The sequence below is a fragment of the Chelonia mydas genome, chromosome 8 (assembly GCF_015237465.2).
Source record: "Chelonia mydas isolate rCheMyd1 chromosome 8, rCheMyd1.pri.v2, whole genome shotgun sequence".
NCBI lineage: Eukaryota > Metazoa > Chordata > Testudines > Cheloniidae > Chelonia > Chelonia mydas.
The window spans coordinates 77,795,432-77,815,037 of record NC_057854.1 but is presented as its reverse complement, the minus strand read 5'-3'; the positions used below and the strand labels follow the sequence as shown (position 1 = coordinate 77,815,037).

General features: G+C 44.9%; 1 protein-coding gene across 5 annotated transcripts in view; it reads right to left on the bottom strand.

The window, feature by feature from the left end:
- Positions 1-17,215, bottom strand: part of LOC102944408 (SSX family member 2 interacting protein) — a 42,657-nt gene extending 25,442 nt beyond the window's left edge. For 2 of the 5 annotated variants that reach the window (XM_037907485.2, XM_037907486.2), the window contains exon 1: positions 17,077-17,215. The gene's annotated coding sequence lies outside the window, so the exon portion shown is untranslated. Of the gene's footprint in view, positions 1-268; positions 290-10,237; positions 10,258-17,076 lie in introns of those variants that run through there. The other 3 variants (XM_037907483.2, XM_037907484.2, XM_043521069.1) reach the window with 3 other exon arrangements.
- Between the last annotated feature and the right edge of the window lie 2,391 nt (positions 17,216-19,606).

Here is a 19,606-nt window from a genome sequence, read left to right as displayed (position 1 = left end):
CTAATACTTGCAACAGACTATTATCCAAATCACAGCACAACCAATTTCATTTACCAAATCAGTTTTCCCTCTTTGCTTAAAAGGCAGACAGGTCTATCATTAGCCCTGATGAAAACAGGGCCTAAAAAGTCCCTATTCCTTCCACTTTAAAGGCAGTCTTTTAACACCAGCATAAATCTATTTTACTAGACTAGCTATAAAAGTTACCGTCATTTGCATATTCGCAATGGACAAAGATCAAATTCCTTTAATTCTATGCAATCCTTACCTCGGTAAAAATCAAGAAGTTATACCAGGGGCTCTCATTCATGAGAAGGGAATACACACACTCACAGAAGTCCTGAATAGTCCAGAAGTCAGACTGCACAAGAGATTTACCTTGGATAATTAATATTGAGTGTAGCAATGATCGATGATTGGCCAACTGTGCTTTATTGATGTAATATCAGTGCATCAACCCCCAAAGATTCACAGCTAGGATTTCATCAATAAACAACAACAAAAATCCTATTTTTTTAAACCTTTTCCCCTATTTTTAAAGTTATATATAAGAATACAGAGACTTCAGCTGCAAAGGCAGCTTGGGAGAGGGAAGAAAGTTTTAATATGCCTCCTCCCTGCCAAGTGCCAATATTCCCTTTCAGCAGCAGTTTGTAACTATAACTGACTTTCTAGGAGAAAAATTACATTGCAGTGGAAGGATGTATCCCATACCATCACACACAATTTTATGTTTTCTTAAAAATAAAATATGAAGTAAAGAAGTCATAATTAACACTATTACATGATGTCACAGTGTGCATTAATAGGCTAATGGTGCTTTTTGGGGGGAGGTCAAAGGCACTCAGCTTCTGTCACACAGTGAATTCAAGTCGTTCTCTTACTATTGCTTACAGTGACGTTGATAGGAAGACCCAGGAAATCTAACCCAGTTGGATCAGGAGCAAGCCACTTTCAAGAGTTCCTATTCCTCGATTTCAGAATGGAGGGGGGTGCCAGGAGGAAGACGTGGGAATGGAAAAGAGTGGTAAACTGAAGTCCTGAAACAGAAGTCATACCCTTGTATCTTGGAAAATCCACCAGAAGCATATAATAAACCAGTCTTAAAAACAGCAACCCGAAGACCCCACTAAAGGGCAATCTAACCTCAAGGTCCTAAAATTGCTCAACCACCAGCAAAAGGCATCCTAAATTGTTGTGCACCATCAGGAGACCTTACTAAGTCTCCAAAAAGTAACCATCTCTGAAAATGGCCAGTGTTTTGCCACTAGAATTATCTTCATTGTACAGGTTCCTCTTTTTACTGGATTTGGGGCTGAAAGCAAAAGAGCAGAGTGTGTCAGTCCACCTATGTACAGGAGGAGATGCCACGAGCACACTATTCATGTGCTCACATCCTTTCATTGACTCCCAATGCCAGTGACCTTGCTCTTGATCTTCAAAGCCATCAACAGACTGAGACCCAGCAACCATATCTCCATCTATGACCCTCCAGGGCGGTTATGTTCTTCTAGGACAATGCAGCTCACAATATCCCCAGGATTAAATACAAGAACCACAGATAAACATTCTTGGTAGAGGTGGCTTAGCTGTGGAATGAGCTAGGTTAGCACTTGATATGCCACTGTGGCTAGGTAATAACGAAAGACCTAGCTTTTATATAGTGCTTTTCATCAGCAGGTCTAAAATAACTTTACATCATTATCCCTATTTTACAGATGGAAAACGGAGGGATAGAAGAGAAGTGACTTGGCCAAGGCCACCCAGCAAGCCAGTGGCAGAGTTAGGAATAGTTCCAGTTCAGTGCTCTTTCCATTAGGCCACATGGTTGCTATGTAATTCCTCAGCGCTCCTTTCCCCTCCTGTACACGTTGTTATAGCAGAATGCGGGATAATTGTGCTTTGAAATGTTTGCAAGTGTAGTTGCCAACAGGCCAGTAAGAGAAATCTCATGGATAATCTATTTTCCAAAACCATGGCAGTTTTATTACATGTTTGTTACAGAAACTTTAAGCATATAAGAGAAGACGCTACCATTCCCTGCAACATATATCCCACCTCCCGCAGACATTATCAGCTCCCCATCCTGCTGAGCCATTAGCTGGCAATGCAGAAGCCATTAGCATGCAAGAAATTGCTCCTTGTTGTCTCCTGCCCTATGCTGCTGCATATACATATCACAGGCAGCAGCTTACTGCAGGGGAGCGTGCTACCTTGATTATGTAGCCTGATCTGCACACAGAGCTGGGCCCCGCACTCCCACTACCCACCACCAGCTAAGACTCCTATCCCTGTTTCAGCTGGGCTTCCCCAGCAATGCCCCAGTTCCACCCAGTCTACGCCTCCTCCAAACCAGGCCCCTCCTCTTGTAGCCTGTAGCAGTGGCTCTCAACCTTTCCAGACTACTGTACCCCTTTCAGGAGTCTGATTTGCCTTGCATACCCCAAGTCTCACCTCGTTTAAAAAGTACTTGCTTACAAAATCAGACATAAAAATACAAAAGTGTCACAGCACATTATTACTGAAAAATTGCTTACTTTCTCATTTTTACTGCATAATTATAACATAAATCATTTGGAATATAAATATTGTACTTATGTTTCAGTGTACATTATATAGAACAGTATAAACAAGTCATTGCCTGTATGAAATTTTAGTTTGCACTAACTTCGCTAGTGCTTTTTATGTAGCCTGTGGCAAAACTAGACAAATATCTAGCTGAGTTGATATACCTCCTCCTGGAAGACCTCTGCGTACTCCCAGAGGTCCACGTACCCCTGGTTGAGAACCACTGGCCTATAGAATAGTTTAGGTAAAGAAATAAGTAGAATTTAGGAGAGGAGTATGGAAAATTGACAGTAGTGTGAGAAAGTTAGAGATAAGTTGAAGACAGAGTGTTATAGGAAAGTAAAAGTTAGCAAGGACATGACCCAGGGTTATGCTGCCATTATGTTTTAGTTATAACTGGTCTGAGCAAGCATTTTTAAGAACTGAGAATGTTTTAATAAAATGCAATCTAAATTGATAGTATGGGAAGCATATTGGTTCAGATGTTAATTTAAATAATGTGTAATGTAAAGAAATAATAATGAGGTGGCAGAAATATAATTATGGTAAAAAGCAATTTAATGTTAATTAGTATAATAATGGATTATAAAAGGAGTAGGTTTGCTAAATTGGAGAACTCCAATTAACCTCCAAAGGATACCATTAGGTTCCAGGATTATAAAACTGTACTTTGCTCTTGTGGACTGATCATCCATTGATACATTCAAAGATGTTACAGTGTAAGTATAACTGTAGTGTTGTGTAAGTAGTAATTGCATGACTGTTTGCTTAACTAATTTTTCTTTTTGATAAAGTTTGGTTGTATCATTCAAAGTGTAGTCCTCTACTAAATACATTTTCTGTAACCAACCTAGAGGCTCCAACATAAACACTCAGTTGGGTTTTATTGCACCCTTATTTTAACAACCTAATATTAATTGGAAACATTTCAACATAAAGGTTACAAAAGATTAAACCCCACACACACTGGCCACCACCCACCACACTGTGTATCTTAACTATTTTCTAGATTACAGAGGCTTAAATCTGTGTTACTGTCAGTCCCTCCATCCCAGTTCACATGGAGAGGAAAGAAGATTGCACACAAAGAGGTGGAGGGTCCCCAGACCCCAGAACTTATAATGAGCAAAGAGAGGGGCTCCCCTAGACCCCAATATGCACACGCGCGCGCGCACACACACAAGGGGAGAATTCAGGGCTGACAGACACCCACCACCCATAAAAGCCCAACATCTTCTGCTACTCCTCATATTCATAGGATCATAGAAATGTACGGCCTGAAGGGACCCTCAAAGTCATCTAGTCCAGCCCCAAACATTGATGAAGGACCAAGTACACTTAGACCATCCATTATAGGAGTCTGTCTAACCGGTTCTTAAAAACCTCAAATGATGATGTTAGGATATAGTATTCAGGCCTGTCGGTAAAGGCCTGTACTCTAAGAATTTAGGTGTATTCTTATCATTTGGCTAGTTATAGAGGTATAAAAGAAAGAATCAAAATCACTGTCTGCCGGTGTAAGGTCTTTCTCTTACTGTGACAGTCTGAGGCCCTGTTCTTAGGCTAAGGCCTTTGGCTAAGCAGCAGAGGCAGCCATAAATTGGGAAGCAAACGGTCACAGCCTCACATTCCAAACTACTCACACTGAAAGAAGGTGCTATTGGGCTGTTAGGAATACAATCCTGTCCTGATAATGCCTATCACCTCCAGAGAAAGGGAAGTGCCTAGAAAATGTAAAAGGAAACTTCGTTTGATAGCATCCTGTCTGGCAAGAACTCAGGTATCAATAGCTGGGATGTGAAATCCTCACTTCTCTATTGTTTTGTCATTATAGTTCCCACTTTGCTATTGTTTGGCTGTATAATCTCTGTCTGGTTCTGTGATTGTTCCTGTCTGCTGTATAATTAATTTTGCTGGGTGTAAACTAATTAAGGTGGTGGGATATAATTGGTTAAATAATCATGTTACAATATGTTAGGATTGGTTAGTTAAATTTCAGGAAAATGATTGGTTAAGGTATAGCTAAGCAGAACTCAAGTTCTACTATACAGTCTGCAGTCAATCAGGAAGTGAGAGGGGTGGTGGGTGCGGGGGGAATAGAGGGGGAAATTGGAATCATGTTTTGCTAAAGGGGGAATGGGAAAAAGGAATGGGGGTGGGGAAATTAGAATCATGTTTGGCCAAAGGGGGAAAGGGGAACAGGGACACAGGTGTAAGGCTCTATGGTGTCAGAGCTGGGAAGGGGGACACTAAGGAAGGAAACTGGAATCATGCTTGCTGGAAGTTCACCCCAATAAACATCGAATTGTTTGCACCTTTGGACTTTGGGTATTGTTGCTCTCTGTTCATGCGAGAAGGACCAGGGAAGTGAGTGGGTAAAGGAATAAGCCCCCTAATATCTTGGTGCCGTGACTCAGATGCATCGCATTGGACAGGTGAGTGGCAGCCTGTAAGTCCCCCTCCCCAACAGTCCGCACAGCTGCTTGGAGGGGGTATCGCGAACTCTCATGATGGTAGTTGCGGGTTCTGGCAAGCCAGGGTAAAGGATTTTCTGGATAAATGGATAAGGAAGAACCAGGGCCCATACCAGGTGCAGGGGTCAACCTGGGATGAGATTAAAAAGGAAATGAAGGAAGTGTTAGGGGACCCAAAGGGATGGGGGGTGGCTGAGGAGCCCACCCTCCTTGGTATATGGGTAGTGGAAGAAGGTCCCTGCTCATGGGGACTGAATGCCTTCCAGGGAAAGGAGGCACTTCAGTCTGCTTGAGAGAGGTTTGAAGTAAGGGCAGCATTATGGGAGGCTGCCAGTAATCTTTGAAGTTTGGTGCTGCTTCAGCAAGGGCTGCTGAAGGGTTGTAAATTAGTTAGGGGTTGTGAAAGATGATTTGGCACAACAGGGTTTAAAGTCAAAAGCAGAGTTAACAGACTACCTTTAGAGACTGGAGCTGGGACTTGGTCCTGGGGGAGTGGAGAGAAAGAAGGGGAAGAAAAAAAAAAAGTTTCAAAGTGCAACCTGCCTTTCCACACTCTTTTGTTTTTCTGAAGTTTTAATGGAGGGTACTTTGGAGATGTCAAGAAGGAAGTTTTTGTTTAATGATAAAACCCAGTTATATAAATGTAACTGGATGTTCAACTCTGTGCAGTCACATTGGATGGAAGCTTGGTAATTAAATTATCCAAGGGGGTCAGGTAGAGTGGCTACTACCACCACTATGCTTCTGTCCCCAGAAGCCTTTACAGCTATTCTGAGGGAAAATGGGCCCTTTTCCCACAGAAATGGTCTATAAGGGACTGCTGCAGGCAGCAGGCAGAGAGAGAATCTGATCAAAATTATTTGACTATTGGGTAATGTAATCAAAATCATTAAAGGATGTAAGGGGTTTCTTATGGAACTTAACTTGGCTGCCCCTGGTTGTGTCTAGTTGTACAAGATGGAAGTGTAATCGGGGTACAGTTGTGTAAAACAGTAATCACAGTGCAAGTGATGTTAGGAAAAAGAATTTTGTGTGTGTATATAGTGCTAAAATCTGAAGCTGTGTCTCAGCTATTACCTGAGAATAAACTTAAAGCTTGGTACAGCAGAGAAACTATTGCAAACATGGTCTGTTGTGCAAGAGGGGAAACTGAGGTACACCACCTCATGAATTTCATAAATGACTAGTGAGTGGAGTAATTCACTAGCCTGACTATAGAACAAAATAAGGACAGCCTGAAGGTAATTCTTCTTTTTTTCCTGCAATTAGCAAGGAAATTTGTAAAAAAAAAAAAAAAAGTGGTATTATTATTAAGCAATAGTCTGTCCCCACCAGGGAGGTGGAAATTGTTTCTTTTGTTTTTCAGACACTCTACAAGCAAGCTGGCGCCAGCGGAAGAATAACTCAGAATACCAGGTTTCAGAGTAACAGCCGTGTTAGTCTATATTCGCAAAAAGAAAAGGAGTACTTGTGGCACCTTAGAGACTAACCAATTTATTTGAGCATGAGCTTTCGTGAGCTACAGCTCACTTCATCGGATGCATCCGATGAAGTGAGCTGTAGCTCATGAAAGGTCATGCTCAAATAAATTGGTTAGTCTCTAAGGTGCCACAAGTACTCCTTTTCTTTTTTCAGAATACCAGGGATCTATGTTTTGTGGTGTTTGTCTGTGGTGTTTGTCTTGTTGCTAGCATTGTTGTGTTTTAATGAACAGAAAATCTCATGATGTGGGTGGGAGATGGTTTCAAAAGGCTGACCTTGAGGGGGAGATGTGTATGGGAATGCAAAATGCTCAACAAGGAGGCCAGCACCTGTGTAATAGCTACCATGGTACCTGGAAATGGAATGGCAACTAAGGCGGTCCCCACAAGCCCTATGGAAATAATGAGAAGGGGAGGAGCTCACTGGGAATCAATGGAGGGGTGTGTAAAATAGTATAAATCAACAGAAGATGTTTGGATGTGCCCCTCTCCTGTGACTATGGAGGAGCAGGATCAATGGCCTATGCAAGGGGTGGACAATTGGGTGTACTGTGTATTAGGTGTTTTGCTGGGAATGTACATATTACTGGGGGCACAATTACACTAGCCCATAACCAAACTACACACATCTACAGATGGGGATTCCACAACCTCCCTTAGAAGCCTATTCCCATATTTAACTCTCCTTATAGTTAGAATGTTTTTCCTTATAACAAACCTAAATCTCTCTCTTGATGCAGATTAAGCTGATTACTTCTGGTCTTACATTAGTGGACATGGAGAACAATTGACCACTGTCCTCTTTATAATAGCCCTTAACACATCTGAAGACTATTACGAGGTACCTCCTCGGCCTTCTTTAAACCTCTCCTCAGAAGTCACCTTTTATCATTTTTGTTGCTCTCCAATTTGTCCACATCTTTCTTAAAGTGTGGCACCCAGAACTGGACACAATACTCCAGCTCAAGCCTCACCAGTGCCAAGTACAGTGGGACAATTACCTCCCATGTCTTACACATGACACTCCTGTTAATATACCCCAGAAGGGTATTAGCTTTTTTCAAAACTGCAACATAGCAATTCATATTCAGTTTGTGATTCTCTAGAACCTTTCCCTATTTTGGAATATGCTCCTTCCCCCCTTGTTGTTAATATTAATTGTGTTGAGAATATGGTCACCATTAATCTTTTTAGTGAAGACTGAAGCAAAATAGATATTAAACACCTCAGCCTTCTTGATATTGTATCATTAGCTCTCCTTCCCCATTAAATAGTGGACCTATACTTCTATTTGTCTTTCTCTTGTTCCTAATGTAGTTACAGAACGCCAATGTCAGAAATGTGTTCTTTGTGCATGCTCTGAGCATGCCTGTTCTAAACTCTCCCCCAGAGGGGCTCTTCCTCAGGTCCTTGTTCACATGGGAGGAGGGAGAGAGATCTCGGACAACCTCAGAAAGGCAAGGCACGCCCCCATAACCTGGCTTATACAGCCAGGCAGGGAAGGTCACATCCCCATAAATGGGCAAGGGACCCCCCCCAGATCTCATATCACAAGGGGGACAGCGGTTCAGACCCCCACAAAAGACAAGCCCTCTCAGAACCTGGCTTCCTGGAGGAACAGACTGTCACACCCCTTTAGGTGGGCTGGGAGTCCCTAGATCATCGCACATACATGGTGGGGGACGTGTGGCTGAAAGGTGTCCCACCCCTATTCTCCCCCAGTGCCTCTGTCATGCACCCCCATGTCCTCCTTTCCAGCGTCCCACTGGTCCCCTCCTCTCCCACTGGTCCCCATCCTCTCTCTGATCCCCCAACCCCTTCCCCCCCATTCCCTCCTATTCTTCCACCCCAATCACCCTCTCTACCCACTGAGCATTTGCTTGTGTAGTTTATTTTCCCTTCAAAAAATCAGATTCAGCACCTTCTGAATATTCTGCTACACTCGGATTACGTTTCTCCAAAATAAAAATACCTCTTTAATAGCGGCATGGTGACGCAGAGGTCCACTGGTGGTTAACTGTTCTGTGTCAGCAACTCTTATCACACCTGACCCGCTCACTATACCTAATACACTGTTGCCATGATATATACCCAAGAAGTGGCATGTAATATCACTGAAAAACTAAAAATTGACTGATCCTGATCATTAATATTCTTGTGTGATATATGTATGAGCTGTGTACAAAGCGTTATGGATGTGTGCTAGATTTACGTTCTTAAAATGTGTTTGGTAAGCAAGGCATAAACCCAGCCCCCACTAGACAATGGAATGTGTATGTGTGTGTCTGACCAGCCTGGCCATCAGGCAGAGAAAATAAAGGCACATTTACATAAAAAGCAAACAAAGCCATCAACTTAGTGAGTGGGGGAAAGAGCTCTGGCTGGGGTCTGAACCTCAAATGATAAGCAACTGAATCAACTGTTGTGTACAACATTACTGTATTATAAAAGCGTATTGAGTGGGGGAGACTTAGGTTGGATGTTAGGAAAAACTTTTTCACTAGGAGGGTGGTGAAGCACTGGACTGGGTTACTAGGGAGGTGGCAGAATCTCCTTCCTTAGAGGTTTTCAAGGTCAGGCTTGACAAAGCCCTGGCTGGGATGATTTAGTTGGGGATCGGTCCTGCTTTGAGCAGGGGGATGGACTAGATGACCTCCTGAGGTCCCTATCAACCCTGATATTCTATGATTCCATGTCTTTTATGAAACCCTGTGACACACTGGTTATGAATATCACCATATGAGGCATTATGAATACTCACTAATATTTTGCTTTAAAGCAGAGGTGGGGAAACTAACACATCTGGCCCGCGGGACCGTGCTGCCCAGCCCTTGAGCTTCGGGCCGGGGAGGCAAGCCCCTGGCCCCTCCCCTGCAGCCATGCCGTCGCGCAGGCAGCGCTGTGGGTGGCGGGGCTGTACGCTCCTGCAGCGCAGCGCGGCAGCGTGTCTGGCTCTGGCCGGGCGGCACAGCTGCCAGACACGCTGCTCTGAGCAGCATGGTAGGGGGGCCAGGGGGCTCCGGGGGGCAGTCAGGGGACAGGGGGGCTTGGATAGGCGTGGGAGTCCCGGGGAGCCTGGCAGGGGTGTGGATAGGGGTCGGGGCAGTCAGGGGACAGGGTGTTTGAATAGGGGGTGGGGTCCCGGGGGGGCTGGTTAGGGGGACAGGGTCCCGGGGGGGCAGTCAGGGGACAAGGAGCAGGAGAGGTTGGATGGGGCAGAGTTTCAGGGGGGGCAGTCAGGGGACAGGGAGGACTGGATAGGCATGGGAGTCCCGGGGGGCCTGTCAGGGGACGGGGGTGTGGATAGGGGTCGGGGCAGTCAGGGGACAGGGAGCAGGAGTGGTTGGATGGGGTGGAGGTTCTGAGGGGGGCAGTCAGGGGGTGGGAAGTGGGAGGGGTCGGATGCGGGTGAGGCCAGGCTGTTTGGGGAGGCACAGCCTTCCCTACCTGGCCCTCCATACAGTTTTGCAACCCCAGTGCGTGCCTTGGGCCAGAAAGTTTGCCCACCCCTGCTTTAAAGTCTGTGACCAAACACAAGGAGAAACAGGATTTCCCCCAGACAGGAGAGAAGGGATGTCTACCTGGTTCCAGTGTAAGGTAAGCATTACAGAATCAAAACAATAGAAGCCCCATTTACATACAAATCGACAGAGGGATGGGAAGTCCACAGGAAGGGAAGAACAGCAAGAGGTCAATGAACTTTAAGAGAGATACTTGTCAAAGGTTTGCTGGATTATAAGGCGAGGAGCAGAGAACTCCTAATTTATCTTTCGCCTACGAAAACAAGGGAAACCAGCACCTCATACTTCTGTGGAAGGTCCTGACTGAGAGAAAGTTAGCCATAGCTGGAAAGAAGAAAGATGGGTAAGAAATCCTGAACAGAGACTGTAGCTTGTTAAGTTAGGTCTGAGCCATTAGAAAATTTATTTTTAATTTTATCTGCTTATAACCATTTTCGTCTTTACCCCTGTACTTGAACTCACTTAAAACCTCTTTTTGATTAAACAAACTTATTTTACTTTTAATCTAAACCAACCTAGTGCTATATTTGAATTGACGTGATTGTTAGCATCAGTTAAAGTAACAAGCTGGGCTTTTCTCTCTTTACGGGAGCAATGAACCTTATAACTTCTCTGAATGTTCCAGGAGCAGGCTGGACAATTTAGGACAGAGAGCTTGAGGGAAATTTGGAAGCGTGTTGTGGTCATCCTGCAACTAGTAGCCAAAGCTGGTGGGGCTGTTGTGCTGTAGGCAGGCTGCTGAGGTCGGAGTGCTGAACCAGGGCTGCACAGCACACAGACGCTTAAGGAATTGCATACCTGTTTGCTGGCGGTTGGTGTCTGGGCTGTGAGCCACAGCAGGAGAGCATTTAAGGCAGCCAGGGTTACAGGGCAGGCAGTAACACAACCTCTCACTGGTCTGGGTTGAACCCCAAAATGTCAAAGACACATTGGAGATGTGCCCATTTTTTCTTTTTCTTTGACAAACAATTCATAAAACTATTTCTTGTTTGTTTGCTAATGCATTCCTAACAAAATATTAGGAACCATTAGAAAAGGGATAGATAAAAAGATAGTAAATATCATAATGCCACTATATAAATCCCTGGTATTCCCACACCTTGAATACTGCATGCAGTTCTGGTTGCCCAATCTCAGAAAAGATCTATTAGAACTGGAAAAGGTAGAGAAGGCAACAAAAATGATTAAGGGTATGGAACAGCTTTATGAGGAGAGATTACAAACACTGGGACTTTTCAGCTTGGAAAAGAGACAACCAAGGGGCGATATGAGAGATCTATAAAATCATGAACGGTGTAGAGAAAGTGAATAAGGAAGTGTTATTTACTCCTTTACATAACACAAGAACCAGAGGTAACCCAATGAAATTAATAGGCAGAAGGTTTAAAACAAACAAAAAGAAGTATTTCTTCACACAACACTCAGTCAACCTGTGGAACTCGTTGCCGGGGCATGTTGTGAAGGCCAAAAGGGTAAGTGGGTTCAAAAAAAGAATTATCAGTTCATGGAGCATCAATGGCCATTAGCCAAGATGGTCAGGGACACAATCCCACACTCTGTGTGTCTCTAGCCTCTAAATGCCAGAAGCTGGGTGTGGACAACAGACAGATTACTCGATAAATTGCCCTGTTCTGTTCATTCCCTCTGAAGCATCTGGCACTGGCCACCATCGGAAGACTGGATACTGGGCTAACTGAACTATTAGTCTGACCCAATATGGCCGTTCTTATATACAATAATGATTTAAAATGCAAATCAGATCTAGTCATAAATTAGTTTTAGGAGTTCAATTTGTGGCACAATTTAAAATTATATATACTAGCTAGATTACAGGGCTCACCATATACAACATACAATGCTAGTTGTCTGAAGCACACAGATTTTGAATGTAAAGTTTGAACTTATGTAGACTGCTACTCTTTTCAGAACTAGTTCAGGCAAACTAGTGTCAGAACATAATAGTTTTTCATAGTACCGCAATGTAATCACATTACACCATCTGGCTGCTCAACACCAGATGGGCAGTTTCACAAAAGTAAAATAAAATATAAAGTTGTCCAGAAAATTCCTGTCCAAAATTAGTTCTCTTCCCTCTCAGAAAGTTTTAATTTTTCCTGATGTCAGAACTACTCTACAAAAAGAAAATACTTGTTGGCTGGTTGAAGTTGAGTATCACAAATACTCCCCAAATATTTTAGTCACTACATTTTGGAGAATGCAGGTATGTTGCAACTTGTAAGCTGCCTCACAGAAAATACACAGAAAGCTGTTCATAAGACAGAACAAACAAAAAAAATATATGGTAACATTTACTTAAAATACAACGCTATTACTTCCCCTAAAATTAAATTCCAAAAGGAGATGTAAAGCTGCTTAAAGCTTTTACATTTGCCTAGTAATCCCCTCCACAGATGGCTGTTATCCAGATGAAACAAACATATCAGCCTATGGAAATTTAGGGCACACAGAAGTCATTAAATTACAACTTTATGCCTATCTATAAAAATGTCATAAGAAACTTGCTTTATTTTTTGAAAATCCAAGTGTCCCCACCCTTGAAATTTGACAGTTGCTCATTATTTTACTTCAGATTTTAATAATCTAGTTTGCAATTAGTGATATAAATACTTTTCAAATAGAGTTGTCTATTTTCATTATAGTTATAATAAAAAGTTACTATTGGATAGTCAAAAATGAACCCCAGAAATTCATGAACCCTAGTTCACTAGTTTGTAACTATTTAACCTAGTTTAGTGCTGTCAGTTATATTAATCATAGAAAAATGCATGGGTCATATTTTGCCAACATTTTTCTACATTCAGAGTTTTTAATTAAGGCATTTTGTGTGTCCGTCTAAGCTATTCATACTCATCAGAGTTAATCTGAAAAAAGCAAATCACAAATTTTTCAGCCTGCAGTACTGTAGTATTCACTCAATGCATCTGTATATTATGGTCTTGTGAGACAGCCCCATTTTGGAGTTTGGGTACCCATACCAAAATGCCACTATATAAATCCATGGTATGCCCACACCTTGAATACTGCATGCAGTTCTGGTCACCCCATCTCAAAAAAAGATCTACTAGAATTGGAAAAAGTACAGAGAAGGGCACCAGAAATGATTAGGGGCTATAGAACAGCTCCCATATGAGAAGAGATTAACAAGGCTGGGACTGCTCAGCTCAGAAAGAGAGACGATGGGGGGGCGGGAATATGAGAGAGGTCTATAAAACCATGAATGATGTGGATAAAGTGAATAGAGAGAAGTGTTATTTACCCCTTCACATAATACAAGAACTAGGGGTCACCCAATGAAATTAACAGGCAGCAGCTTTAAAATAAGCATAAGGAAGTACTTCAAACAACACACAGTCAACCTGTGGAACTCATTGCCAGGAGAAGTTGTGAAGGCCAAAACTGTAAGTCGGTTCAAAAAAAGAATCTGACCAATTCATGGCATATAAGGCCATCAGTGGCTATTAGCCAAGAAGATCAGGAACCCATACTCTGGGTATCACTAAACCTCTGACTGCTAGAAGCTGGAACTAGAAGTCAAGGGATGGATCACTCGATAAATTGCAATCTTCTGTTCATTCCCTCTGAAGCACTGGCCACGGCCAGAAGACAGGATACTGGACTAGATGGACCATTGGTCTGATCCAGTAGGTTCATTCTTATATTCTTATTTTGCATTTCTCAATTTCATTTACATTTTAAAACGACTTGCAATTTAACAAGTAAAATGTTTATTTGAAGTTGATCGGCTATACACCTACAAACACACACACTTACTGGTGTGTGTAAAAGTTACTCATATGCCTGAATGTTAGACAACTGCTCCTTCACGTTCCTGGCTCCTTACACCAGGAAGTTAAAACAACATTAAATGCTGAGCTGCAAAGTTACCCCCACATCCACCTTCACCAAGTACATTCAGTACTCTTTTCATACAGCATCATCTACTATTGCAAGATTCAACCATGCCTTCTGCCTTTATAGATGACTGATCTTTTCTTTTCATTCAGCCACTGGAGAAATAGTCCATCCAGCTCCCAAATCCCCGTCCTGACTTGAACATACCTAATTCACCTCCACATTAGCATCCCTCTACTATGAGAGCATTACCCATGAGGTATGAGAGATACCTATTAGGCATCTCTTTCTGGCCCTATTAGGCAGCCCTTGCTCACCATTTTAGCATTTTTAATAGCTTACAATGGGCTTTATGGTATTGAATCTGATATGATATATTTAGTCAATCTTCTCTTCTTTTACCTCATCCTCAATGCTGCATTTGACCATGACAAAAATCCAGCCTATCTATAAATCCAGCCTATAAGTATTTTGTGGAGATCTTGGGTACCCAATTCTTCTTATTTCTCTGTATTCAAAACACCTACTACATGTAACTAGCACAAAACATTCTTCTTCCACTATACCTCACTTTAACAATCCCCAAGGTTTTAGCATTGGTACTTTTCCATTTAGTCCCCAAACACTCCCTGAGCCTTCTTTCTGAATTCAACTTTTTAAAACTTTTTTTTTTTTGCTTTTCCTTTTAATTTTGTTTGCAGATAAGATATTTTCCCACCTACCAAGGTCTTTCTATTCTCCAGCCCAAGTTCAACTCACTTCAAATACGAGGGGTCTGTCTCTTGCTCCCCCATTTCTCCATCTCTCCAGCGTGGAAAAAAATCCTGCTTCCATGCTACTCCTTCTCATTTGATGATGGCTTCAAATGGAATCAAGTCCCAAAGTCTCAAAACCACTTTTCCTCCAGGTTTACTACTAAGAAACTGTCATCTAAGAAAGTCAAATCCTACTTCATGGACCTCCCATTCTATTCATATCCAAACCATTCCCCTGAAACTTGAGCAAGGTGTCCATCATACCTACAGGAAGGACATACGAGATGCTACAAAGTTACTTATATTTGCATGCTAGCCTGGTAACTGTGAAGTGCTCTGTATGACTAAAGATATACAAAAATAGATAATATTAAAATGGTCTTGCATTGTAATTTGATCTTAAACAATTTCCTTTGTATCTTGCTACAAATAAAAGCAAAATCCTGATCAACAACGATTATTTTTTAAAAGCAAAGCAAGGGTCAAGATAATGCAATATAAACACCATGGCCTCTTACCTCCTACAACTCCTGATTTCAAATGTTAAACCAATTTAGCAGCAAAACCCAGAATAATTTTGAAAATTCACAGCACTCTTAAAACAGATGTAAGACCTTCACCAGCCTAGAAGCATCTGCTACGTTCAGCTTCACACAGATCAACAGTATGTTGGGCCTGATAGCAGGGGTCTAGCTAGCAACCTGAAAACTGTACATAGACTGGATAATCCAGTACAGCGTCTTCCCTACAGATTACCCTGAATCTGACAGGGTGTGCACATCAGGATTTACAAGATTGTCACTGACAGTTGCTGTAGTTAGAGTCCTAAAGCATCAACAAAATGTTGCCCCAGAGAAATTGGACACCATGGAATATAACTTTACCACTCCACTCTGCTTCCAAACATGACTGACAGAGAGGCATACAGAGGTTTGGAACACAGTACTTAGTTATAAAGCTTGGAACAGCAAGGAAAACCCACAATACAAATAACATTCACACACCACTTACCAGCCTCCCTCCTAGCCACCCCTCAGCTTAAAAAAATAAAAGAGACAAGAACAGATGCTACACTGGCACCTTCAGTGCTACTGCTAGGAGGTTATGCTGTTCAGTCGTCCACACAGACACTAGCCTAATTCCCTAAAGCAATTACTCCCCAACACAAACCATGTGCACCCAAATGCCTGCAAACTCTCCCCATGTGCGTGCCCACTACATGTGCATTCCCCACGGCCAGGAGTACACGCATCCCCCCACCTGCAAACTCCCCCCCACAATGTGCACACATCCCCACCATATGCAAACTCCCCTCCCCCTGTGCACACATATCCCCCACAAGCTGCCACCACATACTAACTCCCCCTACCACCTGCAATTCCCCCATGAGTGCAAGTGCCTCCCCCGCATCACTTGCGAATTCCGTGTGTGAATGCACGTCCCCACCACCACCTGCAATCTCCCCCCGGGTATGTACAGGCATCCCTCAGCCGCCACCACCTGCCATCTCCCCCCTGTGTACACAGGCGCATCCTCCCAACCCCCACCACCTGCAATCTCCCCCATGTACACAAGCATGTCCCCCCAGCTGCCCACCACCTACTAACTCCCCCCAAGTAAACACACGTTTTCCTCCCAGCTCCCCCACCCCTACCCATGGTCTACAAACGCCACCCATGGTTTGGGCACAGGCACCTCCCCCTACCTCCAAACTCCCCTCCCCAGTATGTGCATGCTTGGGTGCCGCGCCCACAAACTCCTCATCCCCCACAACGTGTGCAAACAAACACCTCCCCCCACTGCCTACCAACTCCCTCCATGTGTGCATGAGAGGTTCCCCCCCCCGCCCTGTGTGTGAACAAGCATCCCCTCAGCTCAGCCATTTGCACACGAGAGTCCCCCTCCAGGAGTGTCCTACACTCTCCGGGAATTAATCTTTAATTAAAGATTATGTCACGTGCCGAAATCTCCAGGGAGACATCCAACCAAACCCGGCAACCGGCTGGTGTGTGCAAGAGCGCCCCCACCTGCAAACCCCCCGCGAGGCACAAGTGCTGGAACCAGGGGTCCTGCCACAGGCACCCCCGGGCTGGAAGGGGTGTCCATCAGATACAGCAGTCACAGGCTGGCTCACTCGCTCTCAGCACCCCCCCCCCCGGTACAAATCGTTCCAGCAGCCCAGCCTGTGCGCGCAGGAGCATCCCCCCCCGAATGCCCCCCGCCATTGGCCAACTCCGCCGGTGTGTGCGCGAGCGTCCCCCGCGTCGGCAAACGCTCCCCGCCTGCCGCCCCTGGCCGGCCCCGAGCCGGCCGGCCCGCTGGAGGCACAGGCAGCCGAACGGCCCCAGGCAGCGGCCCCAGCGTCTCAGCCCGAGCAGCCACGGCCGGGAGCGGGCTCACTCACCCGCATGGCACCACCTGCTGCTGCCGGGGGGGGGCCGACTCCCGAGCGAGCCCAGCCGCCGCTACGCGCCGCAGCCCGGGCCCCGCAGGGTTAATCGCCCCACCCCCTCCCCGACGCGGCGCTGCTCCCATTGGCCGGGCTATTGCTAGGAGACCTGCAACAAGGGCCTGCGCCGGCCTAGTGGGCCGAGTCCTGAGCCGCAGCACCTCCCTCCGCCGCAGCCGCCCGCGGGGCCCTACCGCCCAGCGCGGCTGCCCGGGCCCCGCCTGTGACCCGCCCGGCGAGGGAGGGGGCTGCGCGCTGGGCAGAGGCCCTTCAGCCTGCCTGGCTCGTGAGGCCCGGGCTGCGCGCCGCACGCCTGCCTGAGCCCCGGGGGCGGGAGGTCCCCTGTGGGCGTCGGGCCCTACCTGAGCCCGCGCTGTGCTGGGGGAGGGGCCCAGCCCGGCCCTAAAGGCTCGGTCTGCAGCCAGGGCGGGCTTTGGCCTGCTCCCTGCAGGCGGCCCGCGGCCCCAGGGTAAGCAGTAGCAGCGGTTGGGCCACAGAGGCGCCTGGCGCTGTCAGGCACGTGTAGGCTGAGCAGATATCTTGATTTTATAGGGAGGGTCCTGATTTTTGGGTCTTTTTCTTATATAGCCTCCTACTACGCCCCACCCCCCACCCAAATTTTTCACATTTGCTGACTGGTCACTCTAGGCACGTGTGAAGTAAGCCGGGCCGCAGACTATCTCTGCCCCCCGGGTTAGCGCTCATCCAGCCTGTGTGGTGGGTACAGCAGCCCGGGACCCACCCAGCTGTACTGTAGAGCCGGCGTAGCCAAAACATGTAGGTCCTAGGTGTGCGTGTGGGGTGAGTGTGGGAGCGAAGGAGGCTGGGAACAGCCCAGCCTCCGTGCTGGAAAGGGGAGGGGGAGGCGCTGACCTTTTCCAGGAAAGCGCAGTGGGGCTGTGGAAAGGTGCCGGTCTCCCTGCTTGTGGCTGAAGGGTGTACTGAGAAGTGTTGCTTTTCCAGCCCCAAGGGAGGTTTGTGTTATATGCGTGAAAGACTAGCCCTGTTTGGGGGAGGGGAAGGAGAGCAGCATGCTAGTGTTAATATGTGCAGACTTGCATGAAAACTAACATCCTTATTACAGTATATGTGTCAGATCTCATTTAGGCAAAGGACAAGAAATACTGTACAACACTCTCACATGGTGTGTATAGTCACGGCTCAGACAAGGATGAAACCTGAAAAATACAGGCAAACACTAATAAAAGAAAAGAAAAGGAGTACTTCTGGCACCTTAGAGACTAACCAATTTACCACAAGTACTCCTTTTTTTTTGCGAATACAGACTAACACAGCTGTTACTCTGAAACTAATAAAATATAGAATCAGTGAGCACAAAGACGGGGGTGACAAAGTATAGTAAAGTTATAGAGAAGAAACGCAGGGCTGGACGGGACCTTGGCAAGGTCATTTAGTCCATTTGCCTGTGCTGAGGCAGGAACAAGTAAACCTAGACCAGCTCTGACACGTATTTTTTTAACCTTTAAAAACTCCAATGATGGCAATTTTACAGCCTTTGCAAGCCTATGCCTCTGTTTAACAGAGGTGCCATTTTAGATTTTGATAGGGGAGGGCAACTTTAACGGTGATTCCAGAGGCTACTAAGGCAACTAAAAACTCTACTTATTTTGCAGACAATAACTTAGAAATTAGCTGACTATACATATGTGTGTGTGTGTGTGTGTATATATATATATATATATATATATATATATATATAAAAATCTCTAATCCTAACATGTTCTTACATCTTGTGTCATGACACCGGTTAGGCTTAAAATGTTAAAGTGCATACTGGGTCAGACCAATGGTCCATCTAGCCCAGTGTCCTGTCTTCCAACAGTGGCCCATGCCAAGTGCTTTAGAGGGAATGAACAGTACAGGTAATCATCAACTGATCCATCCTTTGTCATCCATTCCCAGCTTCTGCAAACAGAGGCTAGGGACACAATACTATAATATCATGAATAATACAAATCATGACAATAATCGTTGACTTTATGGACTCTATGGCTGCAATTTTTGTTCTTTGTTCTGGAATTGGCCTGGATACAGGTGAAACCCTAAGAATTTGAGGCATAAACACATTTGATACTCATATGACACTCATTCCTTTTTTTTCTTAAACTCAGAACAAAAAATGACAAAACAAAATGGTTTTCAGTTAAAATATAAAATTTCACAGCAGCCGTTGCTATACAGCCCAGCCTGGGGCAGAACCTGCCACCCCTTGGGGGTTAAGTGATCTGACCTCTGTGCTGTTTTACATCTCGTCAACCATGACAGCCTTCCCAATCGCTTGGGACGATTTGCTGGAGTCTTAGAGAACTGGCCTTTTGGTTTTGTTCCTATCTGAGTCCTGTTGGTTTTTTTGTTTGTTTTTTGCAGCATACAGCAGAGGGAGAGAGGCTGTTCCAGTGGATAGGGAGCAAACTCTCGGAGACCTGGGTTCTACTTCCCCCTGGACCTCCTGTGTGATGTCAGG